The 27,273-nt window shown below is 40.8% G+C and overlaps 1 protein-coding gene across 13 annotated transcripts in view; it reads right to left on the minus strand.

The window, feature by feature from the left end:
* ZMYND11 (zinc finger MYND-type containing 11) overlaps positions 1-17,573 on the minus strand; it is a 95,594-nt gene extending 78,021 nt beyond the window's left edge. For 4 of the 13 annotated variants that reach the window (XM_081297428.1, XM_081297427.1, XM_081297424.1 and 1 more), the window contains exon 1: positions 16,597-16,773. The gene's annotated coding sequence lies outside the window, so the exon portion shown is untranslated. Of the gene's footprint in view, positions 1-16,596; positions 16,780-16,932; positions 17,310-17,335 lie in introns of those variants that run through there. The other 9 variants (XM_081297432.1, XM_081297423.1, XM_081297435.1 and 6 more) reach the window with 6 other exon arrangements.
* Positions 17,574-27,273: the final 9,700 nt, after the last annotated feature.

The raw sequence follows: 27,273 nt of genomic DNA on the forward strand, positions 1-27,273 counted from the left end.
GGAAAGAAAACATGGACTCATATGTCCAGAAATTCCACTCTTATGCATATTCCCAGTACTAAAAGATACATCCCACAAAAACATGCATGATACATATTTGCAGCAGTAATATTCCTAATGGCCAAAAAGTAGAAATAACCCAAATATACTCATTAACCCATCATGGATAAACAAAATGTGCATATCCACTGGAATAATATTCCTACAGTGGAATGTTATTCAGTGACCAACAGAAGTGAGGATTCACACATGCTGCAACATGGATGAGCCTTTCAACATTATGCTAAGTCAAAGCAGACTGTCACCAAAGGCCACATACTATATGATTCCACTTAAACAAAATGTCCAGAACAAGCAAATCCAGAGAGACAGGAAGCAGACTGGTAGCTGCCAAGGGCTAAGATGAGAAGGAACAAAGAGGGGATGCTAATGGATCTGGGGTTTTCTTTGGGAGGCAGTGGAATGTTCTTGAACTTAGATGACAGAAATGATTGCAACAGGGCTGGGGTTATAGCTCAGTGGTAGAGTGTTTGCCTCGAATGTGTGAAGCACTGAGTTGGATTCTAAGTACCGCATATAAATAAAATAAAGTTCCATTGACAACTAAAAAAATATATATTTTTTTTAAAAAAGAAAGAAATGATTGTGACACCTTGTGAACATACTAGAAACCACTGAATGGCACACAGGGAAGTCACCAGAGCCAATTTACATGTCACCCTGCTCAAGTAAGGAGTCAGCAAAGGATTATTTTATAGCTCCTGTTAAAATTATCTACTTATAAAGTAGTTTCAAGTGATTGCTGCTGATTTTTAAGCGTGTTTCCTATTCCCTTCTGTGACACTTTCTGCCACCTCTAGGAAAGGAGCTGCTGTCTGTTTTCACTACTGATACCACTATTACTAACTTTTAAAAATAACTGCACAGAAAATTTTCAAACATACAAAAGTAGAATTATATGAATCTTCTGTTGTAATCAGATTAACATTTTGCTATATATTGAAAATCTAAATTATATTCTGTAAATTCCCCAGATCTAGGTATCAAATGTTCATAGTGATTTAAGAACAAAAAATAACAATGCACAACTGTAAATTACAAAATTCAGTTTAAAAACAAACTTGACTCTTTCTAAAACTCATTCTGCTGCCATCAGAAATATCAGAGAAATCAGAGCAGACCTTGGCTGGCTTTCAAGACTTGCGAGGAGGCCTGTGCCCAGCTAGATCAGCAGGAGGGAGTCTGTTTGTATTTTCAAGTCGGCTCCTCAAACTTTTTTTTTTTTTTGCTTTTATTAAATAAGTATTCTGACTCATGATCTGGATGTTTACAGAAACTCAGATCAAACAACTGGAAATTCTCTACTCCACATATATGTTACCTCTTAGAAGAATTCACTAATCTATATCCAAAACTTTGGGTTTCATATTATCTGAAGATCAGGAATATAGTTGTTTTGCCTTGTTTGTACTCAATTAGTAGCTTTTAAGCTAAAGTATATGGTATACTATGATTAGATATTTAAGTTAAAGCATGTTTATGCTAAGAAAGTATATTTATACTAAGAAATCAATCACATGAACAGAGGAAAAAGATTTACCATCAATAACCTATACAGTTATGTAAATAAAGCACTAAAACACAATAATTCCTGACATCCTGATTTAAAAGTATGCTGTCAAAAAATAAACTTTCCAAATAAGTGCTTTCTTTAAGCATTAAATAAACATTTCTTAAAATCATGTGGTTGGGAATCTAACATATGTTGGAAATGCCCATATCTGCTTAATCGTAGGTAGTAGGCAGTGACCATAATTAACACCCCAGAGTCCCCACATGCAAGGGTTCAGCCTATTTGTTCTTACACAGGGCTGTCTCTCTACCCTGGAGATTTCCGAGGCTGATGGTTCTTGGCTTGGGAGCCCTCCTGTGAGAAACAGGATGATGAGCAGCATCCCTGACCTCTACACCCAGTAAGTGTTTATGGTAACTTTGTAGAACATAACTATGTGAATAATAAGAATCGTAATCATAATAAAGGAACAATCTTACTTTTTAATGCATTAAATATTCATATTCATAGCATTATAAAATAAACATTCTGACAACCATTCTAAAGAGGTAAATGAAGAAAATGGAAAGTTTTTGTGATTCTTCCAGTGAGACATAGACAACTCTAGATAACTACCCACGTAGCAGAAGGATCACGGTGATCCTGTAATCTGCTCATAATACTATTTCCTAGTGAGTTAGTTAAAAACGACATGACCACTGTCTTCTATAAATTTAAAAATCTAAAAGATAGTATATAATTATTTTATTGAAATTTAATTGGCCATTCATCATATAGCTACACTAGTCTATGCTAAATTAACTAGAGTCCTTTATTTCTGAAATATTTTTTTCAATAAGAGGCTGTCATGACTTATACATTACATAACAGTAAATCTGAAGTCTAAAGAAAATGCCAAGTAACAATCCCATACTTCCAAAATGGTGGAACATGCACTCCTTGGCAAAGGTACTAACATCATGCTATGTGAATTCAAAGGCAAAGAGACAACAGGAAGTCAATCTGTTCGGATGCAAAGAGCTTACACTACTACATATCATATATCTTGTTTGATAAATGTTCAGATGAATTTGAAAGGCAGAAAGATAATTCAACTAAAATTAATAATATACTATTACAAACCTCCGAGTGATCAACACGTACTCTTTTTTTCTAATACATTTACTTTTAAATCTTTTTTATTTAATTTATGAAGTCAGAGCAAAGAAAAAGTTTGCAATTGAACTTTATCATCATTTAGATTTGATACTGTGATTACCATACTTTTTAAAACCAATTATTTACCACTCCACATAAAAGATAAGACTATAATGAAGGACAATGTTTCATTTTGCTATATATAATGAATGAGTAACAACAACAAAGAACTAGGAAATTATACCATTTCTAAATCAAGCAGAGCAGAAACATATAGGGGGTGAGAACCAGCAGCAAGAGCTCCAGGCTGCTGCACCCACTGCAAGTATGTCCAGACCATGACCTGTTTAGGCTGAAGTTCAACTTCTGGGAGGGTCTGGAGAATGCATAGTCTCATCCCAGTTTAGATTTGGCATTTAAAATATATATATATTTTTAGTTGTTGCTGGACCTTTATTTATTTATGTATGTATGTATGTATGTATGTATGTATGTATGTGGTGCTTGCCTAGCAGGTCTGAGGCACTTGAATCAAACCCAGTGCCTCGCACCTGCAATGCAAGCACTCTACCACTGAGCCACAACCCCAGCCGGAGTTTTGGCATTTTTTAATTAATGTAAATCTCAAAGCTTTTTGGAAATGTTAAAAATATTTTACTGAATATGAAATACAATTTGAAATCTTACAATTACCACACACATTCTGATGTGTTAGCAACAGTGGACATAGGGAACAACAGACGTTGCCAAAATGTGCCAAGAAATCTCACACTTTCTATAGCTAAATCACCAAATGCTACTGTTACTGCAATAAATGCTCCTGCAGTCTCTGAGTTTTAATTTGATTGAGATATGTTTCCTATAATTTTGAAAAGTAATGTCAAACAGGACTGGTCTCATGTCACATTTCTAGTTCATTTTGTAATGACTGCCCAGGGTGCTCTGTTGAGAGGGTTCTGAAGTCCTGGAGAGAACGTAAGGGGCTGGGGATGAGGAGAAAGAATCAGTTTCCAGGAAACTAGAATATAAAATTATTAATCATGGTTTATGAAGGAAATTTATTTTCTAAAATAATCCCATCTCATCAGCATTAAAAATGGCCACTGCCCAAGACATGAATAATCTCTAAAACCTGCCAGGATGGTACTGGGTTAGCTCATATCTGTCACACTTTTTGGCTAACTGGAGATAAATCCTGGCAACAAGTTCCTACAGTCTGGACTTCACTTCTCAAACTCTCTCCTTCATTATTTTTGAAAAAGAATGGCAAGGTAATAAGGAAAGCCCAGATATCCCAGGAGAAGAAGAGAAAGCAAAGTAAAAATAACTCATTAGACTGTTGCAAAGTTTCTCCTCACAATAGAATAACTGCCCAAGTAATCTAATGTTAAAGCATAAGACTTAAAAAGTTAAAATTAATTTTCATATATACTGAGACATACCCAGAACATACAAATATGAAAAATAGTGAGCTAACTGAATACATATATTTTACTATGCTGTTCTTCCAAATGTAAACTCTATAAATACCAACATTTTATAAAAATATTAACCTACTGAAATAATACATATGCCATTTGAGCATATACAATACTTGTTTTAACCATAATTAACTCGTAAGGCCATTTTTGGAGCTCCATACCATCAGTTCTCTTAGTTATTCTATGATAGAATACCCAGTCTACTTACTCAATTGGCCAACATTTATTTGTATTAAATATCAATTTTGTTTGTTTTCAGTAGAGGCTACAGGAGCTAATGATGCTAGGGAACAGCTTAGGCTCTGTTATCTTACTTGAGGGATTAATACAGGCTTCCCTGAAGAACTGACAGTGAATCAGAGGCCTCTGGCACACAACATAGGCCAGCAATAAAGACTGCAGCCCCAAAGTTGACAAGCTGCACGGGGACCAGATTACTGGAATTTCATAAACCACTGTAAAGGATGTGAGACTTTAAAGACAACACAGAAGTTACTGAAGAGGAAAGTGATAAGACCCCAATAGCTACTGAGTTCACAAATCTAGCCTGTACCAATCCTGAGAATCCCATTGTCTCTTTTTCCTGATCCAGCAGCTGCCACAGAATTCAAGGAGGGAGTACTAGGGATACTTTTTGGATGGGTTCCCTATCGTCTAAAAATTATCCTTCTCCTCTGAATGTCACTGGCTCTAGATGTGATGCCCAAAACAGATAGTGGCCACATGCAACCCTGAGGGAACCAGCCTTAGACTAAAGCTGATGCTGAGAGTGGCAGAATGAATGCGTGGACCTCTGAGCTGTGACAGTATTACCTGGATTCCATCCTATCTCTGGACTTCTAGTAACATGAGATATGAAGTGTGTGTCATGCTCATTGCCCATCTAAGTGAAGGTTTTCTGTAGGTTGCAGCTGAAAACTTCTTAGCTGCTATAATAATTATCGTGTTGGTAGTAGCTGAAACTCATAACAGAACGAGATTCTGAAGGCACAAGGAATAAAGAACAGAGTGCCAGGGCAGACCACGGAGGCCCTTGACATTTAATTCCAGGTACAGAATAGGATTCTTCTATGCAAACACAGAAGCAGCCAAAAGGTTACAAAGCAAAGTAGAGCAGAACTACAGAAATGAACTCAAAAGGAGTGTTTCAGGGAAGGGTCAATGAGAAGGGAGAGGGGTGGAGCTCCCAGGTAACTACCCAGAGCTGTTTCAACAACCTCATGGTGGTAGGCATTGAGAAATGAGTGAAGTACAGAAAATAGTCAAAGATCATTCTTTTGATGAGTGTTTAGAGAGGAAAGAGTCTGAGGGGAGAAAAGAAAACCCGAGAAATGGGTAGAGAAGAGGACAAGAGTCAAACAGCAGAGAGCCCGGGGGAATGCTCTGGAATACAGGTGACAAGAATAACAGGTGTAGGGGATGGGGTACAGGTGTGCATGCAGTCAGGGGTAAGGTATGCTGCTGCCCCATGACAGCTTCTCTCCTCCTGAAAAGTGACTGGAGCTGGCCCCAAAAATGAGAGATGGAGAGAAAGGTGTGAAGGAAGCCATTGTAGAAGCAGAAGAGGGACCTAAGAGAGCATGCCTGGACCAGCTGACCACACATGCTGGTTTCCAGGACCTGTGGTGGTACTGACTGGCTCCACAGTTATTTTTCTACCAAGCTGTGAACAAGGATACTGCTGAGGTTAAATTCACCCAGACCCCGCATTTTGCCCTCACTGTATAGGCACTGCAAAGACAAGGAGCTAATTCTTTTGGCTCACTCTGCATTTAATGTGACCCAACTACTTGACCTGTAGCACTTTCCTAGGTATTTTAAAGTCAGTGTTCTCAGATCAAGGAGATGGAAAGATAATTACAAAGGTAAAACTTAAATTATAATAGAGGCAATAACAGAGTAAGAACTAGTTGAGGCAAAATTTAAACGATGTACAAATTAAACTGAAAGATCAAATCTGTGGGATGATGGCAATAAAATGGAGAAGATGAATCTTGACAGGAACCTCAAGTGCCCACAAACTTTATATTGAATACTAAGCAATTATTTAATATACCAGTATTAATTGTGCATTCAAAAAAATAGCTTAAAGAATAAACAAGATGATTGGATGAAGTAAGCTAAATTCAGAGACTAGTGGGAGATAACTAGAAAGTGAGACCAGAATGGATCCTAAAATGTTCTGAAAGAACCATAATCCCTGAGGGAAGGAAAACCAATGTGCAGAGCCTTCCATTCATCTCTGGCTACTGCCTGGCAGCACGTTCCAGGCCACAGGGCAAGACAGAGAGTCCAAAAGGAGCCTGTGATCTCACCGAACTGATGAGACAGAGATCAGAGATTGGAGTGGCCAGTTGTCAGCCTTTTTTAAAATTAGAATTTCAATTTTTCCAAATTAATTACATTCTGTGACTCAGACTTCAGATTGTCTTCCCTTCCCATTATTTATGACATGCAGGACCATTCTAGGAAATGCTGCTTCTGCTTAAGAACAAACACTGACTCCAACAGTATTACCCATCTAGAACTTTCCACCGTTCAAGTTCCAATTTTTAAAGAATAATCTCTTTAAAATCCAAGTCTAACAGCAGCAATTAAGAAGATAATTGTTGAATGTATCTGACAATCTAAAATTGAAAATTATGGATATTCAAGAAAATATGACTACTCCCTTTAAAAACACAGGGAACCTGCATGCTTTCCTGCAAGGTGTAGCTGGGGTAGCAGGAACACTTATGCCAGCAGGGACCTAGCCACCAGGCTGCATACAGTCCCCGAAGAGTGAAGAGCGAACCAGCTGGCTCAGACCCCGCTGACCACAGCATCAGCAGTGCCGGTCACTCCTGAAAACTCCACATCCCTCCTCCTTTAAAAGTCATCTGCCATGTACCTTGCCTTTTGTAGAACTGTCGGGAGATTATGAATCTGAAAAATCTGTGTAAATTACTAGGCCTTGCCTGGGTCCTGGGAAACCCTGGGAAGCCCCCAAATGCCTGTGTGAAAAATGCAATCCCTGGGGAAGGAAAGCAGCCCCCTAGCTGTGGCTGGAGCAGCTGGCTCTGGGCTCAGGGATGAACCTTTTCCTACAGCAAAAGGTACACCATGCTCCTGTGGCACTGGGCTCAGAGCCTTAAAGTCCTCCTGCAGCCATTCAGACGCAGAAATGGCACTAAATCACCTTAAGTCCACACAAAGACCCAGGATGCGGAGGGTGCCAGCCAGAGAGCCAGCGGGAGCTGAGAAGCTTTTTCCTGTGGTCTCATTGTCAATGGCAGAGGTGACCCCGAGAGGGTTTGCCCCACTGTCTAGGGACATCTTGTTTTTCTGCACCCTATCAAGATTATGAGGAACACCAATGCTAGTCAAATCATTGGAACACTCCAACTGGATGGCGGCTGACCTCCTGCCTGCATCTACCTCACCACGTGCAGGAACCTGTAGCTCCAGCTGTTTCCAAGATCACTGGGAACATCAAACCTTTGATAACACTTTTCTAGATCCAGTACAGTAGCAATACAATAGCATGCAGCAGAAACCTGAAATGACTTTAGGCTTTTTTAAAGGATGTATTTCTTTTTTAGATCATTCTGATTATTCTCTTCCTTTAGGAAACATCATAGATCTGACCACTACCACCTCTGGGACTGCACCCAGGGCCTCCTATATGCTAAACACTCTCCACCACTGAGCTACAGCCCTAGGAGGTCGGGCTCTTCAGAGAAAATTTCTGATGTTTAAAACTAAAGGACCCATGATATATGATTTTCTATAAGTTTTTGCAAAAGAAAAGTTTTTAAAGTTACATATACCATTCTACACTTAATAGAAATTTTTAACTTGAAATGTTTTTTAAAAATGTGGAACTTAAGAGATTCTGATTTAATGTTTCTGTACATGTGTAAATATACAGACAGGTTGACTTCAGATGTTCAACCATGACAGAGAACAAGTATGCTAAATCATTCTTGATTCCTAATGTGAGTTTTATAGCACTGTCATCTAAAATCTCAAAGAGCTTATTAAAAGAACAAATGGAAGTATAATACATAGTAGTATAGTTCTAATACTACCATAAACAAGGCGTACATTTTCATCAACAAGTGAGCCAAGGAAAAAATATACAAATAAGCCAAGAGAAAGTCTATATTGGACAGCTGATTAACTTTCAATTTAACTGGAAGTAACTCAGCCTAAAACCAGTTGCACTGAGCAAAACTAAGAAAATAAAATTTAACTTTCAAATGATTTACATGGCAGTTTCTCATCTGAATATTGATCAGAAGTGAGAGACTTTTTAAGATTATATTTGTATGTATATCCGTGCATTTGTATTTGCATATATATGTGCAGACTGGTAAAATGTATAGGAATTTCAAAACAAATATCTCAGTTATTTTTATAGTATATGATATTAAATTTGATGGGTACTTTTCCTTTCCTTTCCTCTTTTTTTTGGAATATACCAAGGGTTGAACTCAGGGGCACTGAACCACTGAGCTAAAGCCCCAGGTCTTTATTTAATTAATTAATTAATTTGAAGACAAGGTCTCCCTAAGTTGCTTAGGGCCTCGCTAAACTTCTGAGGCTGGCTTTGAACTTGCAATTCTCCTGACTCAGCCTCCTAAGTCATTGAGATTACAGGCATGCACCATACCCAGATAAATTTGATGTTTCTAAACACATAAGAAAAGTGCTAAATTTCTAAATTAATTTAGGATTAATTAAAACAATTAAAAATTACTTTAGACTTTCTAGCTCTATACATTTTAAAAAAAGATATCTCTAATGATTAATACTATGCCCCCCAAAAAAAGTATTCTCATTTTTTCTGCTGTAAAAACTGGGCAGTTAAAATAGATGTATTTTATATTAATTGGGGAATCCTCCATGTCAAAATTCAATAGAAAATTAAGGACTTGCTCTCCTAAATAGCACTTCTCAGATGGCTGCTTTGAGATTAAAAAAAATAATAATAAATAAATAAAAACTAAACAATTCATAATAACTTTCAAGTTTAAGAAAGCTTTCCCATGATTAGCCTTCACTCAGAGATTCTTTGAAAAGCCCTTATCCTAGCTAATAAATGAGAAGACCATGTTTAATACGCCACTGCAACATCACCACCCACGATTGCTTGGATGACCTGCATCTGTAGAAACTACACCTTAACTGAGCCCCTCCTCTTTGCACAGAGGCTTCACATGAAACTCTGCTATTCTATTTTGAATGACAGTACATACCCTGCAGAAATCTGAAGCCTTAGCACTTAGTCCAGCTTTCCAGAAACTAGCTATTTCAATCCAAATTGAACTCACCCAGCAGAAGGACTGTTAATAGATTTCTCCAGACAATGACTCTGCCTTTCCAAGACAGCAAGAATTCTGCAGTGTTGGAGTTTCTTCTAAACATTTTCTTACATTCACATCGAAATGGAGATTATAAGTACTCCCGACGTGTTGCCCCTAAGCCTGAGCCAAGTTATCTTCATAATGTGAACTGCCATAGCAACAGAAAGATTACAAACTGTCTTTAACTGTGAAACTGGAATTAACCAGAAATTTATGAAATGTTCTGAGTATCAGTTTTCTAATATTTCTTTCCACGTCCTGCTTTTGCAAGTAAAGTGATCACAGCTTTACATTTTGTTAATCTTACATAGTTTTGTAGATTTATAAAGTACATTGGGAAGATGTAGGCATATCAGTTCAAAGATTTAAGAAGTTTATGGCTTTTAGGGAGACAGTGGAATAATTGACGATAGGTTTGGTACTCACACACTTGAATTTCAGCCAATTTGATTATGTCATGTGACTCTGGGCAGCAGCAACTTAACTCTTTGAAGTCTGTTTTCTTACTATGAAATTATTATGATAATGCTTCCATAATGATGCTTTTGTGGGGACTGAATGGAATATTTGAACTGCCTTAGCACAAAAAGTGCTGGACAAGTCGGGGCAGCCAAGGCAACTCAATTTCCTCAAGTTGCTTACAGAGTAGACCTGCAGAGCACCCTAGAACATACAGCACATTAAAATGCAAGTCCAATTCTCCTGCAGTAGATTACAGTATCTTCCTGGTTTTTTAAGTAGGATTTTTAATCCCAGATATGAGAGTTAATACTATGTGGCAAGCTCTCAATAGAAATCCATTTAAAAATATCTGCATAAGCGCCTCAGATGTAGCTCAGTGGTAAAGTATTTGCTTAGCATGTACAAGACCCTGATTCTATCCTCAGCACCCACTATTAACAATAATTATATATAACACGCATTTAATAAATACTTATAAAATATTTATTATATTTTTATAAATCTGGTCACATAGCTAATGCTTAAATTAGGAAAGATATTTCATTTTTTAAATTATACTTCAATTTTACTTAATATACAAGAAGACCCAAGTAAAAACAATATACACTAAAACTTTTAAATGGGTCTACCTTTCACCTACCTGGAGAACATAACAGGCTTGACATTTATTACAGATCTACTTTCAACAGAGTAGTGTAAAAAAGTACTCATCAGAACAAAGTTGCTTTTAAAAACTACAGATGGTTAATACAGTCAATTGCAAAGCAACAAATTAAAGCAAATTTGAAATCCTCAGCAGTAAGACTTCACAAGTAATGGTAAATACTATGTATATTAACTTGTACAGAGTTCTACAGCACCGGGCTGACTTCACTGCTATAATTTCCTGCACGGGCTTCAGGGAACTGTCACTCAAAACTAAACTCTACAAAGACAGAACCCTCTTCTCTTTTTCTCCTCAGCACCTAGCAAGCATCTGGCAAAGTTTCAATAAATAGCAATGTATTAATAAGTGAAGTAAAGATACTAAAATTGCACATATTCTACTTGCAACAAAATACAATATGTTAGCATGATCTTATGAAACAGATTAACAATGGAGTAATTTGAACTGCAAAGTATTTATCTAAAACAAAACTAATTTAACTAATAAAATATTATCCTATTAATAAAAAAAAATTTAAAACACTTAATGTACAAGTCTCCAGCAACTCACACGCAAAATAATCTGATCTGTCCACTCGTCCCTCTCATTTCTGAAGATCAAATAGATAAAAGAGTCTATGTGGTCCCTTAGAAATTCTGATAAACCGTACTTCATTACCTTTGGCATTTCCAGTTTTTAATGCCTTATATAAAGTCAGTCAAATTTTAGCCAGTTAGAAAGCAAACACTGTGACACTTATGAGCTCTACACACCCAAAACAACTACAACTTTACAATGACTTGATAGTGTTACTTACAAATCACTCATTCACATAAGATATTTCTACTACTAATGTACTGAACACATGCTAAAAGATCTTATCCTGCCTTTTATTATGAAAATGTTTTCCTATATGCTAAATTTCCTTTAAAGAAACCTAAGTCAGGCACGGTGGCACATACCTGTAATCCCAACTAGGGAGGATGAGGATCACAAATTCAAGGCCAGTCTCAGTTAACTTCAGGAGACCCTCAACAACTTAGCTAAAGTGTTCCCAGTATCAAAATAAATAAACAAATAAAATGAAATATTAAATGTCTAAATTATCTGTTGAATTAATTTAAGTTTCTAATATTTATAAAATATCCCTACTCAAATATATAATGGACTAAACACATTTTTTTTCAATTTTCCAAACAAATATTGTATTTTATAGACTATTTTTTGCATTTTTATGTACTTTTGATATTAAATCTTGTATAGCATTTTGTAAGAGAAACTTTAAAAGAATTTTCTAAGTGGAAAAACCAGTAACGTATCTATCTCTCCCTCCCTCCCCCCATTCCTCCTTAAAGCTGTAACTCATTTCTCCATGTTTTGAAACTATGGCAAAGCTATGATTATCCAAAAACACTGTTCTATTGGGCTATTTAGGTTTAGATTCTTATCTCTCTCTCATTATCTTCTTTCCACTCATTTACCTCTTATCAAATCTTTCCTATATAGATCACATTCTCTCTCAAAACACCTAATCTGTCCACTTTTCTTTAGTGTGCACATGCAGGTGCAGGTGGATAGCTGCACAGAGGCTGAGACATGGCAGACACACTCTAGCATCATGGTTCTCATTACACTACAAAATGGTGGACACCAACACATCTGGAAAATCAAGACCAAGGAAGGCAGAAGACTGACAAGCTGAGGAAATCTCCAGGTCCCTTACACCCACACAGAGTCACTGCACCAAAGCAGAGCTACACCGGTTCTGAAATCTGACAGCTGGCACCACAAGAAGACAACTGAAAGTTACTATGTGAAAAATGATGGTAGAAATAAAGCTCCAAATTCCTAGGAGAAAATATAGGTGAGGAATTAGTTCCCCAAATAAGCAAATGAAGAGGTGGCAAGTCGATTTTTCTATTCAGCTTATCTGCTTCAAGCAAATATAAAAGAAATAACTTGAAGCAGCTTGGGACAGATGACAGATATTAAAAAAAATATATTAATTTTAAAATCAACGGTTAAAATAAGAACTCTGACTCAGTGTAATTAGTTATTTTTATTACTTAAGAAAGAATAAGAAGTAATGATACAAGAAAAATGTTTAAACTTGTTTCAGATAAACAAGTTCTGATGAGTATAACAAACATTTATTCTCCAACTTTCTACCTAAAGGTGGGGGGGGGGGGGAAGCAGGCTAGGCATGGTGGCACATGCCTGTAATCCCAGCAGCTCAGGAGACTGAGGCAGGAGGATCATGAGTTCAAAGCCAGCCTCAGCAAAAGTGAGGTGCTAAGCAACTTGGTGAGACCTGTCTCTAAAAAAAAAAAAAAAAAATACAAATTAGGGCTGGGGAATGTGGCTCAGTGGTTGGCGCCCCTGAGTTCAATCCCCAGTACCTTCCCACGGCCCCAAAAGAAGGGAAAAAAAGCAGAGCTCCCAGGCTATCATAGCTGAACAGAGAGGTGTAGGTGAGCACACCACACTGCCAGGCATTCTTTCCACACTAACTTAACTACTATTGCCTTGAATGGAAACTGACTTAAAAGCCACTGTGAGCACTTCTTCTGTATATGGCAGAAGAAGTTTTATTCTGTTTTATTCTTCCTCTGATCTCTGTATGACTTGAATGAAAGACAGAGAAAGCCACACTAAGAGAAGAAAAGCAGCAACAAAATAAAAACTAAAACATAGAAAACTCTGCATATAACTTCTATTGTGGAAACAAAAATTCAAATCCCTGACAAATGAGGTTTCAGAGTATCTGTGAATTTCACTGAAACCAGTACTGTGGGCACCTGAGTTCTCATATTCAAAAGTACATGGTACTTGATCTGAATGCCAAAACTACCAGTTCCAGGGGACAACTTACATACTGAAAGCTTTTTAAAACTACAGATGGGGTATGCAATCTACATAGTCTTACTTGTACCAGAATAAAGAAAACAGAGTAGGGCTGGGATTGTGGCTCAGTGGTAGAACACTTGCCTAGCATGGATGAGGCACTGGGTTCAATCCTCAGCACTGCAAAAAATAGAAAAAGAAAAAAAAAGTAAAATAAGGTATTCTGTCTATCTACAACTAAAAAATAAACAAAAGAAAGAAAGAAAACAGAGTAAATACTTTTAAAAAGAGCTCAAGAAGACAGAAGATACCAAGTTTTGTCCAACCTAGATCACTCAAGCTTAGAATTTCACTAGGAACACAAGACAGTCTAGCTCAGGAACTGAAAACTATTGGTGAGGACCTGTATTTCTTAAATCAACACGAAAATAATGCATAATAATAAGGGACTCAACTAGTGTTAACATATCCTTGTCATTCTTATTAAGAGCCACTCATTGTTTCAAGAGTTGTAAGAACTCATCGAAACCCCTCCACAACCCTGTGAGGTTAGTGCAATTTCTGTCATCCCTCCTTTCCATACAGGTAAATCTAGCAAATTGTAATTTGCCTAAGATCACTTTCCTAGAGAATGACAGAGGTGAGATTCAAACACAAGCTACTGGGCCTCAGTCTGTGCTCTCATACATTTTGCTATATGCTGCCTCTCTAATTACCAAGCCAAAGCAAAACAAAGCCCCCAAATTAATCACCCCAGGAAAAAATTCAATGTTTAATCCAAGTGAAGGTTTTTAAACAGTGAAAAGTATTTAGCCATTGTAAGATTAATTATCACTGTCCATTTTCTCCTTACGTTTTTTTCAAGATACATCCTCTTTGCTTAAATGTAATCATGTTCTCCATGTAGAATTCAATTGAGTGCCAACTAAAGTAATGAAAATCTGATGCCAGAGGGTTGGGGCTTTAAGTAAGCACTGTTAGAGAAGCATATTATACTTTTGTTAAAAATTTTAAATTCTTAGCTCCAATAATTTCTCCATTAAAGTAAGCCTGGAGAATATAAATGCCTCTATTATACACCATATGAACCACCCTAAAGAAAAAAGGAGGAAGGGTTACAAAAGGGTAAGAGTTCAAATAAACATATGTCACTTGCTGAAACATGCAAAATGACATCCTCTCTCAGGTCCAACATAATGATACTCTAGGAAGATTCAGCATGAACTAAAGAGCTCCATTTTTACACCTTAATTGATTTTTCTTTGTAAAGTTGGAAGCACATACATATATGTTTGTTTAAACACCTTCTAAATGTTAAAGGCAAAAAAATTGCTCAACTTAGAAAATGTAAAAAGGGGGTCCAGTTTTCACATGAACAATACAGAAAAAGGTAACATGTAAAATATGGAAATCCTTCTCATCACAGTTAAGCAAGAAAAATACTGGCATTCTATGACAATTATACCCATGATCTTCCATTCTCTAGCCTGAAGATTAGAAGAGTCAAACAAAATACTGATACAATGTAACCAACTATCGGTTAGTCAAAGACAAGGAAAGTAATAGCCTATGCAGAAATCCATGTTTTATCTCCTACTTGAAAAATTACAAGAGGTGATCTTGCCTACCAGAAAACAAACTTTTAAACTCATATACAACCAAATACTATCTTTCTGATAACTTCCCATCATTAATTAGAATCAATGACCTCCAAATCTTAAAAGGGTATGCATCCATAATTACTAAGCCATTTCTCAATTTTAAACAAAGTAAATATTTACTTTCTGACTTTCAACCAATTAAATTATTTTTACTACTACTGCCTCCGTGCCACACAGCTTACTGCAGGAAGCAGAACTTCCAGATGAGCAGAGAGGACCTGAGACCTTGGGAGTGAGGTAGTCCCTAAAAAACACAAACCCCTGTCCTCCCTACTGCCTAGGGGTGCCTTTCCTGAATGGGCTACCTGGGTACTCCTGCAGTACACCATGTCCTATGTACAGAAGCATGACACCAGGTACTGTGTACACACGGACATGGGTTACTATACTGCACACTGTAATGACAAGGATACTGTGTAAGCTACACACGACCCGGGATAGATACTGTGCACACTCTATAGGAAGCCACTTAATGTGCATACCCTGTGGAACACACCGGATACTGTGCACACTGTCTATGACACTGGACACTGCGTGCAAACATACTGTGTCCACACAGTATATGATACCAGGCACTAGGGCATCTATCATACACGACACTGGATAGCGTGTGCACACCGCACAGGGCACTGCTCAGGGCGATGAGTACTATGAGCACACACTAAAAGACACCCGGTACTGCGGACACCCCTGGAGCGACACCGGGTCCCGCAGGCATACCGTCAACGACGCTGGGTACCACGGGCACACGGCAGGCGCCCCTGGGCTCGGCCCAGAAAGAGGGTGAGGGAGCTGTGCAAGTGAAAGTTCGAGTCCCGCGTCCCCGGTGGCCTCCCCATCCTAGCCGCGTCCATCGCAGATTCCCTCCAGGGCTCTGGACGCGAGGAGGGCGGCGAAGCCCAAGCACAGTGCCCGAGGCCCGGGAGGACCTGTTGAGGCGCCTGCGGCCTCCCTCCCGGGTCGCCGCGGCCGCCGAGGGCTGGCGGAGCCTGCGAGGGCCTCGGCACGGCCCTGCCTCGCTGCCGCCCGGCTCGCACACGACGCGCCGCGTCCCTCCGGCCCCGCTCGCGTTCCCCGCCGACGGCCATCGCGCAGGGCCCGGGAGGCCTGGCCGGGAGCGCGGCGCGGGGCCCGGGGGGCGGCGCTCACGCGACGCCGCGGCTTCCCGGCCCGCGCAGGCCCCGCGCGCTCCTCCCGGGCCTCCGCCGCCGCCTCGGCCAGTGCGCCTCCGGCGGGCGGGACGCGCCGGCCCCGCAGGCCCTGAGCCGCAGAGTCCCCGGGCGGCGGGCCCACCCCGGGGCGAGCGTCCGCCAGCGCCCAGAGGCCGCGGCCCAGCAGGCTCCCGCGCGGGCCGCCGCGCCACGGCCGCCTCCGCCCGCCCGCCCGTCGCCCCGCCGCCCCACCACCCCACCACCCCGCCGCCGCCGCCGCCGTGCTTCCCCACCATTATGCTCCGGCTCCGCCGCCGCCGCCGCGCCCGGCCCTCCCCTCGGTGCCGCCTTCTTCCCGCCGCCCGGCGCCTCTCGGGCCTGAGCCGGCGACGGGCGCGGGGGGCGGGGGGGACGCGCAGGCCGCCGCCTCCTCCTCCCCGCCGGCCTCCGCCCTCCTCCCGGCTCCCCCCGCCCGGCCCCGCCGCCGGGTCGGCGCGGAGGGCTCGGGGCTCGAGGGGCGCCATGTTGACGGCCCTGCCCAGCCGGCGCCGGGGCGCGCGGGGCCGGGAAGGCGCCGCGGCCGGCGAGAGCGCGGGAGGGCCGAGGGCGAGGTCCGCGCGCGCACTTACTGCGTCTCCTCGCCGAGCCGCAGGCCTGCGGGGCCCGGGGGGCCGCGGCGGGGCCGGGCCGAGCGGCGCGGGGCCTGCGGGCGGCGCGGGGCCGGGCGGGCGCCCGGGAAAGTTGGCGTCCCTGCGCGGCCGCCGCTCACATGGCGCAGCGGAGCGGGCGGCCACTCGTCGCTGCGGGCCCCAGGCCCGCCCGCCCGCGGCCCCGCTCCCGCTCCCGCTCCCGCTCCGGCTCCGAGTTTATTGTGTCTGGCGGAGTCTCCGGCGGCCGGGCCGGGCGAGAGGGCCTGGGCTGGGCCGGCCGCGCGCGGGGGGCTCTAGTGGCGGGCGCTGGACTTGCGCGCGGCCGGCCCGGCTCGCGTCCGCCTCCCGCCCAAGGCCGGGGCCGGTGCACGCCCGCTCCTACCTTCCCTCGTCCTGTCTTCGGCGCCTCTATCCAAAATTAGTTTCAGCATATTCTCATGTATCCACACACGAACTCCATATCAATACACACGTGAAAGCTACGTACGTGCAAGCGCGCTCGAGCCCTGAGCGGTGCGCACCGAGCGCTCAGACACGAGGGCAGCATTGTTCGGCTGGGCCGCTCCCGGCCAGCGCAGCGTGTGAGTGGCACGGACCTGCTCCGCGGTCTGCGGGGGCAGATTGCAAAGGCTGGAGAAGCACCAACTCCCGTGTTGGCAGAACTGGTAAGGCAGCTCCAATGTCTATCGCGAGGATGTCCAAGTTCCTCTTTCCATACACAGAAATAGGACTTCCAAAAGAAACGGGACCAACCCGTTATCGATTTGGCAAGAGCACCACAAATTTGTGAGAAGACGACTCTCTTACTGTAGTGAGTTATTCTAGACCTAACCAGGGAAGAGACCTTAAGTTGTGGGTGGCCTATTGCAAACCAGTCTCAGATAAGTGCACATATAGATTTCATCTATGTCCCTAATGACCTTTCTCCGCTAGGAGTTGAGGAGGGAAAATTTATTTTTATTCTCTCTGAACATAAGTACCTGAAATCACTGGAGAGAGACTGTCCTAGAAATTTGGGGTTTCTTACCCAGTTTATCAATCTGCTTTCATAGCTGGTCTTGAAGAACTTAGAAATGGGTGGTGTTGAATAGATCTCTAATGTATACCTGTCAAATAGGCATTCTTTCAAACTTTTAGCCCTGGTTCCGATACATACATCTCAGACTGTTGTTTTGCTATTTGAAAGAACTTCACAAAATAATTTAAATGCATTTAAAGTATAAATGTTTTCCATTAAAATTTCAATCGAGGGGTTGACTGCCAGAAAAAAAAAATCTAGTCATACCTGTTTGCTAAACAAGGAATTTTAATGATCACCTTGTATAGTGAATCACCTTTTAAAAATAAAGTCTGTTACTTTATCTATAAGATAAAGTTCTTCGTGGTTCTCTGTTTCTCAGAGACCACACTGTAACCAAGAGCTCCGTCCCTGTCCCCAATGCCAATCAATGACTATTTAATGAGGACACAGTTTTGAGGAAAAGATAAAGGAAGGTTTATTGCTTTGCCAGCAAAGGAGAAACACAGGGGACTCCTGTCCCAAAGGTTGTGACTCTCCTGATCAGGAGGGTTAGGGAGTTTTAAAGGAATTCTTAAAGGGTTACATCCCAGGTGTGCTCTGATAAGGGGGTCCCAGGGCACCTTGCTGGCATGTTAAGATTCACTTGTTGGTTTGGGAGATCCTCGGCAGGCATCTCCTTCCTGTAGTGGGTGTGTTCAAGGGCAATTAACTAGGGGAAGAAAAGAACACTGTGTCCCTAATCTTGTTAGGTAGGGGGAGAGGGAAGAGAGAGAAAAAAACTTTTTTTTTTTTTTTAAATAAACCTTAGAGCAATGAGGGCTATAGTCAGAAGGTGAAGAGACAACTGTTGCAACCCAAATATGGCATTTATGTGTAAAAGGAAGCTTACCTTTTAGTAAAGAGATGACTGTGTAATTCCACATTTTCCTCTCCAGTTATGTTTTGTAGGCATCAGATTTTATACACAGATACCATCTCATTTTACGTAATGTAAGTTAGATAACTTGTCCCTGGATTTCCTATCAGTGTTGTGTTCAGTTTAACCCTGGGCTCTTTTGCCCCTTTCCCAACAGTTACTTTTTCCTCTGCTATCCCTCAGTTGAGTAAATATATGTGTGTGGGTCTGGGGGCCAATGGCTGGAGATTTGAGGACTCCTGGCCACTCAAGTGATTATTTCCATGCAACATAAGACAGACCATGAATTTATCCACCAGATTGTGAAGAGGGGTTAAAGGGCACTAAGGTGTTGAGGAGAAAGGAAGAATGGTGCAGGGACAGCACCTGCTGAGAAAGGGCATCCCAGAGTCTTCCTGGCCTCTGCCACGTGCTAGTGCTATGCTTAGTACCTGAGAAGATCACTCCCCTCCACATTCTGCTTCAGAAATGTCATGTAACTAGAGAAGGCATGCACTACTGTTCAACAAATTGGAGTGGAGGATTTGTCTCTTTAAAAAACAAATATGACCTTATCCAACTGCACTTTTTTTTTACAAAGTTCAAATGAACCAAATAATACAAAAACTGAAAATTTTTTCAAAAACTAGAAGAAAATATAGCTGAATTTTTGCAAGATTGCAAGCAGAGAAGAATATCCAAAACCTTAGAGTAACCGGGTTTGGGGGAAATCACACACACACACACACACACACACACACACACACGACTGATAAATTTGACTATAAAATATTATAAATCCTACATGTAAAAAACAAGTGTAGTCCTACTCTAAAATCTACCTGGAAGTTCTTTCTAATACTCTCCCTCCTACTCTCTTCACATAAGGCTCAGTTAATGTTTCTTGGGACTCCCTTGGAGTCTTGTTGACTCCTCAGAGTGTTCCTGGTCTGATAATCACACGTATGTGGCAGTAATAAACTTATGTACTGCCGCTCTTGAAATGAATTGTTTTTATTTATTTTGCCTTTACTACTATGTTTAGTTTTATGTTTTAGTTTTGCATTAAAGGCTGAATTAACATAAACATTGAATATTCTATGTGTGTTTTGTTCGAGAATGTAAGAGTACCATGGAGCACAGCTATGAAAAGCTCCAGGGATGCAGAGGAAGAGCACATTGCAGAGAAATGAGGAGCAGAACGTGCTGCAGTGTGCCATGATCACGAAGGCAAACTAGGGAAGCAAACAGGTCCATTTCCGGAGACTTGTTAAACATTTATGGGATCAGAAACAGCATTGTTCCTCATTTAAAGTAATAGTAACTTCATCTTCAACTAACAGGAATGTTTTGCTTAGCAACAAATGGTCCTTCAGAGCTGAGGAAAACTCTACAAGTAAAACACAAAGCAGAAGACAATTTATGCAAGATTTAAAAAACTATAATGCTGGTCTTCAAAAAGTCATGTCACATCAAGAAGATAAACACCAATAACTCCCCTTTCCCTGAAAGACAAACACCATGCATAATCTACCAAAGAGAACAAGATGATTAATCAACACTGACATTTACTTTTGTGTGTGTGTGTGTGTGGTGCCAGGGATCAAGCCTTGTGCATGCTAGGCAAGCAGTCTGCCAACTGAGCCATATCCCCAGCCCTAACATTCACTTTCACTAGTAATAAAATGACCAAATAACACGGACTGCTTCAAATCACAGGATTCTTTTTCAATGGGGGAGCCAGCGAGGGCCAGAGAAACAGACACACTTATGCAGTATTGGAAGAAAACTGAATCAGTATGAACTCCCATGAAATACCCAGAGACTTAAGAATATTTATATCTTTGATGCAAGAAGTCCAAGTTTAAAAATCTACCTTAATGGTATCACTGGAAAGACCACCAAAAACTTATAGACAAGAGTGTTCAATTTGCCACTCGACTTAAAAGTCTTTCAACAATTTTCTGCTGCATTTAGAATAAAATCTAAACCCTATTCCCCAAGTCACAATGACATCTGACTTTAACATCATCCTTCAGCCTCCTGACTTTAACATCATCCCTGCCCTACTGACCTTTGTTCTATCCTAGGACATCTCAAGGGTTGTTCCCTCCTGAAAAATCCTCCCCACCTTTTCCTACTCGACCTTTAGGCATCCAAATGTCACTTTAACAAAAGACTTCATGAGCCCTGATATAAATTATATCCTCCCTGTATTTTTTTCTAAAGCACAAGATAATTTGTAATGTCATATTTATGTGTGCATTTATAGACAGGGGGAATTTGTGCTCCATGATACACCCAGGTACCTGATATACACATTGTTAGGCAAAAAAGTGCTGCAGATAAAATTGGTGGTTTCTTGTGAAATCAAAGCACTGTAAAGATTTTTAAGCATTTTGTTGTTAAATAATATAATACCAAAGACTCTGTCACTCAGGTATTGCAGTTTTTCTTAATGCATCTTAATTAAAGCTACATTTTAATTGGATCACGTTATACTTAGGTTAATAGCTTAGGGCTGTAAAGTAAAGGATCTTGTAAGGCAGGTGTCCCCAGCCCTGAGAGGAGCCGTGGAATGTCCTCTCTGCCTACAGCCAGAAGAAATATGTACAACTGGGTGATGTTTTTATTTCAATCATATGAACATATATGTGATGTCTCTAGGTAGCATAAAACATTGGTGGCATGGAGGGCATGACAAAGTACCAAGGGAAAGTTAATGTTCATCTTTCAACACTCCAGAAAAGACTGTGCAAGACAGTGTGGTTGCAAGTAATGCTCAGTTACTTTCTCTCTGTTTTTAACTTTTTTTCAGCACTGGGGATTGACCCCAGGGCCTCATTCGTGTTAGGCAAGTGTTTTACCACAGAACCACATCCTCAGCCCTTTTTGTGTTTTATTTTGAGACAGGGTCTCACTAAATTGTCCAGGCTTGCCTCAAGCTTGCAATCCCCCTGCCACCGGTGTTTCTGGGATTTCAGGTGTGCCCAGCGGTTTTCAACATATTTAGAAGTAGGTCTGGCCTAGTACAACACTGAATTTTACAACCCAAGATGGAAAATGGGAACTAAATGGGGGAAAGAAGTACTATGTGCCAGGCAAGGTGGTGCACATCTATAGTCCTAGTTGGATTGGAAGGCTGAGGCAGGAGGATCAGAAGTTCAAAGCCAGCCTCAGCAATTTATTTTATTTTATTTTTTTCTTTTTTCTTTTTTTAAATTATTAGTTGTTCAAAACATTACAAAGCTCTTGACATATCATATTTCATACATTTGATTCAAGTGGGTTATGAACTCCCAATTTAGTAAGGCCCTATGCAACTTAGTGAGTCTCTGTCTCAAAATAAAATATAAATAAAGAGCCAGGGATATGGCTTAGTGATTAAGTAAGTGCCCCTGGGTTCAACACCTGGTACTAGAAAGAGAAGGAGAAATACGAAGTGTGTTATCACCAATGGTTAGGTACTTCCCCAGATATTTTCCTCATCTGTAAAATGGGAATATTACCATTATCCTATTTCATAGGACTGAAAAGAGAAAAAATGCAGGCATGATTCTTATAATACAGCATGATCATAGTAACTGCTCGGTATTGATAGCTATGTTGCTTTATCAGTAAAATGTTAGCCAGAGATATTAAATGAGCTAATGATTGTCAATTGCCTGATAGAAGGGGCTCCCTTTTTACCCCCTCCTGCATTTGAGAAGACAGGACAACAAGCTGAGGACACCTGAAGACACAGGATGCTGGTGGCTAATCACAGGTACTTTTCCACCTCCTCTCTGATCCCTCCTGTCTAATAGGGGGCCCAGAAGGGGATCCTGGGGATTACTGCCAGGTTCCTCATCCCCTAGCTCCAGGCTAGTTGCCATGGTCTGGAACAGAAAAACCTTGAACAATTTCAGCCTGCGTCGACTCCTTAGTCAAAGCTGCTGTTTCAGCAGCTGCTTCACAAGCATTGCCTCTGACCAGTTACATAACTTTTGGCAAGTAGCAACTTCTCTGTCATCAGTTCCCTCTTCTGGAAACTTAGAAGGGTTACTAATTGCCTTTAAGTTTCCCATTAGCACAAAAATGTTACACAGTGCTCCCAAACTCCTGTTGTTTCCTTGCTCTATTCCCACCCAGCCTCTTCTCAGGTCCTCTGTAGAAGCTCTTCTATTAAATATTCTTTCTGGTTCTGTGCTCTCTACCTCTGGATGCCTTTTCTTCTTTCTTTCTTGGCTTCTGGTTGGTTGAGTTTAAAACTCTCATCGCAAGTGACGATTCATGGCCCAGAGGCCATAAGCAGTAAGACTGGTGATCCCCTGTGCCTAAGCCTGCCACCAGTGTGGAAGCCAGTGCCCTTTGAGAGTCTCGTTCTTGGATTTACAACATGCAGAGGCATGTAGACAATCTCGGCTGCATCCTAAAAAGTTCTTCTCTTCTTCATTTAGACACTTAAGGCAGAGGAAAGCAGACTTAAGACTCCTCCAGAGATAGAGAAAGCAACAGATGCCTTCCATTTGGCTTCCCAGAGTGTCATGGAAGACTCTTAGATTCTCCTGAAGTCAGCCTGCAATGTGTCAACCAGTCCTTGCCCTTGGAGGTCTGCACTCAGAAAGCAGCCCACCACCTGTGCTCTGGATCAGAGGTTCACGTTTGGATGATTCTTGGGGATGAATGTTGGGAGGAGTTAAGGGCCTCACAGCTCAGAGGGGTCTTTCCACAGGAAGAAAAGATCAGAGGCTGACACCTGGCCCAGGCAGAGATGACCACAACATAGCAAGACAACCCTGGTTCACACCTACCCCCGCCCCCAGGCTTCTACAGGCTTCTTGCCCCTCCCTGAGTCTAATATTCCCATGCTTTAGGCATGTAGTAAACTTTGTGACTTCTTTTCCTACATCTTAAACCTCATGTCATGGATGCCTTTATAACATTTTGTCACTTTTTAGGAGGTCAAAACTTAAGCAGACACTGCACTATTACCACTGATGAATCCCACGTGGAGCCAGTGGAGCTGGAAGAGACCCTTTTTTAAAACCCAAGGGAACAGGAACATGTATGTTAACTCCAAAGCCATAGTTTTTTTTTTTTCAAAATTGTCTTCAAGAAAGAATAACATGTAAAATATGCATTTGTGTTTCTACCTTCTATTATTTGAAGGATATTATCTCCCTAAATTGCCAGGTGACAAATTCCTTAAAGATCTGAAGGAAAATAAATAAAACCTTTTAGATCTCCCAGATGAGATGTGGGGATATAAAAATCTAGGGGTAAAACTAGGTGTGGCAGTGCGTGCCTGCAATCCTGGTGGCTCCGGAGGCTGAGGCAGGAGGCTCTCGCAAAAGTTCAAAGCCAGCCTCAGCAATTTAGCAAGGCCCTAGGCAACTTAGTGAGGCCCTGTCTCAAAATAAAATAAAGCACCAGAGATGTGGCTCAATGGTTAAGTGCCCATGGGTTCAATCTCTGGTACCAAATTAAAAACAAAAACAAACAAAACAACAACAACAACAACTAGAGGTAAAATTAAATGAAAACTAAATTCAGAATTAAACTATGCTACTTACAAAACTATTACAGTCCAAAAACATTCCCTAAATCACTTGATCATCCTCTCTTAATTTACACTTTGGTTCCTTTTGCTTGTGTACATTTCTTAGATGAAGTCAGAGAAAGCTTTGAGAGCTCTACTTCCTTTTTTTTCTTTCAATTCGACTGCTCTAAGAATTTAAAGCACAGGAAGTCCTGTGTCCTCAAGGTAAAACCTGATGCGTGTCTTTCTGCCTCTGCATGGTATCCTTCCATGGTCCACTTCCACCCTCCTTCCCTCTGGGACAGCCCTTGTTAAACGTTCACACGGTGCTAGTCAGGGTTGATTTGTGTTTCTTATTTGTATTCATTTCCCTTCTGATATTTATTTTGAACATGTATCTAGAATATGAACAAAGAACGTGAAAGAAAAAGTGAAACTCAGCACATTTTTTTAAAATTAGTAATTGTATTTTTTAACAGGACAGCTGATGATAGAGGTAACTGAATATAGATTACAAGACAGAAGGATAATTATGTCATTTCTTACACATTTACCAATGTTCTGAATGCTGATTGTAAAACTGGTTTTGTGCTAATTGCTGTTTTAAATGCAAATGTGTTTATTTCTGTTTAATACTTAACTGAGAGTTCCTTTTAGAGGTGTTTTGTTATTATGTGTTTATCACATCTTAAAATCCTCTATGTAAGTAGCATATTATGTGATCAAGGTATTTTATGCCCTCATACACAATAGAAGCATGGCTAAATAAATTATGATTTATCCATAGGCTAGGATTTATGTAACCATTTACAGAAGTTGCTTACAAAGGTTATTTCCCTGTGTTAAGTGAAAAATTATGATATATATTACAGAAAATAATCACACCATATAAAAATGAACATGCATGTTTACCAGAAAAAGATCAGAGAAAACATAAAATGCTGAATAGATTAATCTCTGGTAAGCTATGTGTGATTTACTTTCTCTGTTTTATAATTTTATCTTCTTACAAGGTTATCTTCTTACAAGGCTGAATCATCTTATACTTCTATAAAATGGTTGTTATTAAAGTGAGATATTGATTTTTAGGAGATTGCTCTATAACTTTAAGTTTGTATTCATTCAGTTCAGTGTCCTCAAAAACACTGCGTAACGTAGTTAACAGAAAACTTATTTCCAATTAAAATTTCTGTGAATACATTTAGTCTGTCAAGTGAGGAACAACTCCACTGTTCAGAGTAATACCAAATTGGAGCCATTTCTATACATCAAAGAAATTAAATATTGGCATTTTTACATGGTTCTACTTAACAGCGTTAGTGTTGGGATTTCCTGAGTGGGATTTTTGAAAAATAAAAGTAAAGGTGAAGCCAGACATAAATTGTTTTTCAGGAAAATGGTGATCCAGTGGAATAAGTGGGAGTCCTGGGAAAGAGAATGTTTGCTGTGCACTTCCTGAAAGTCCTGTGAAACTCCAGAGACCATCACTACACAGCAACATCAAAAGAACTTGCCAAAATGGAGTCAGGGCAGCACCAAGGGCACAGGAGTCATGCCCATGTGGTGATGCTGCCTGAGAAGGAGACCTCTCTCACTGTACCCCTGGGCTGCTGGCATCTGCAGTGACGGGATCATGAGGCTGTGTCCAGAGCCCCCTGGTGTGCATCAGGAGGTCATCCACCCTTGTTTCCTGGACACACTCTACTGTTTATGTGTGTTCTTCTTTCTATTTCCCATAGGTAGCACAGCCCCTGTCCTTGACGTCTTCCTACACAGGAATTCCTAAAACATCTGCCCGGCAGGTGAATCCTGCTCCCGCTCCCAGCCTCCTTCCTTACACTCATTCAGAGCGATATATGCACATGCTATTCCAGAGATGCTAAATAAAGTGCTTTTACAGTTTCAGGGTTTGATTGACAATTTCCCCTCAAACTCAACTTTTAGAAGTCAGTTCAATATTCTATGTTGAAAATTGTAGTGATGCTGAACTCAGATGGCTCAGCAAGGCAATAAACTCTTTTACGGTGGTGAGGATCTGTAGTTACAAAGTTCATTTCTTCTGTTAAACCCCGCACATAGTAAGGTCAGTATTCATAAAACTCCAGTCTTCGGAGCACTAGGACTAATGAGCGATTGCCCTACACTGCACCAGCTCACCTAGCCCCGAAGACTGCAAAACTCTATTGCTCACATTACACTCAAGAGAAAATGGAGATGCTGAGAGACACAACGTCTTGCCTGGACTCGAGCTGGCAAGTAGCCTCGCTTAGACATGAACCCAGGATTATCTACTGACAAGATCTGAAGACTCAGCTTTTTGTCACTACTTTCTAGTTAAGTCCATCATCTTAGAATACATCTATTCCTCATTTATTTTAAAGAGTAAACTTTTTAATACCATACACACACTCAAACCTCCTTGCCTCATATTAAAATGTCTATCCATCAAAATGAAAATTTAGAATTTTTCTAAAAAAGATGCACACCAGTAAAAAGGCTTTTAGATACTTGAAAAACCTTAAACCACACAAGCAGGGCTGGGGTTGTGGCTCTGTTAAGAGTGCTTGCCGAGCACGCTTGAGGCACTGAGTTTGATCCTCAGCACCACATAAATGTAAAATAAAGACATTGTGTCCACTTAAAACTAAAAAAATAAATACTTAAGGAAAAACCCACACAAGCAAAAAACAAAACAACATACATACATACACACACACACCCTAAAATAGTATTTAGAGTCACTCAGAGTGTGAAAAAATCCCTTCCTTTTTACCATCTTTTGATTTGGACCATAGAGTTCAAAATTGTGTCCATCTTGGTTCTTTTCACTTATTTTTCCTTGAAGAGATCTGATTGCTCAGATTCTACCTCCATGAGATTCAG

Source organism: Spermophilus citellus (assembly GCF_964194105.1).
Source record: "Spermophilus citellus genome assembly, chromosome: 6".
Taxonomy (NCBI): domain Eukaryota; kingdom Metazoa; phylum Chordata; class Mammalia; order Rodentia; family Sciuridae; genus Spermophilus; species Spermophilus citellus.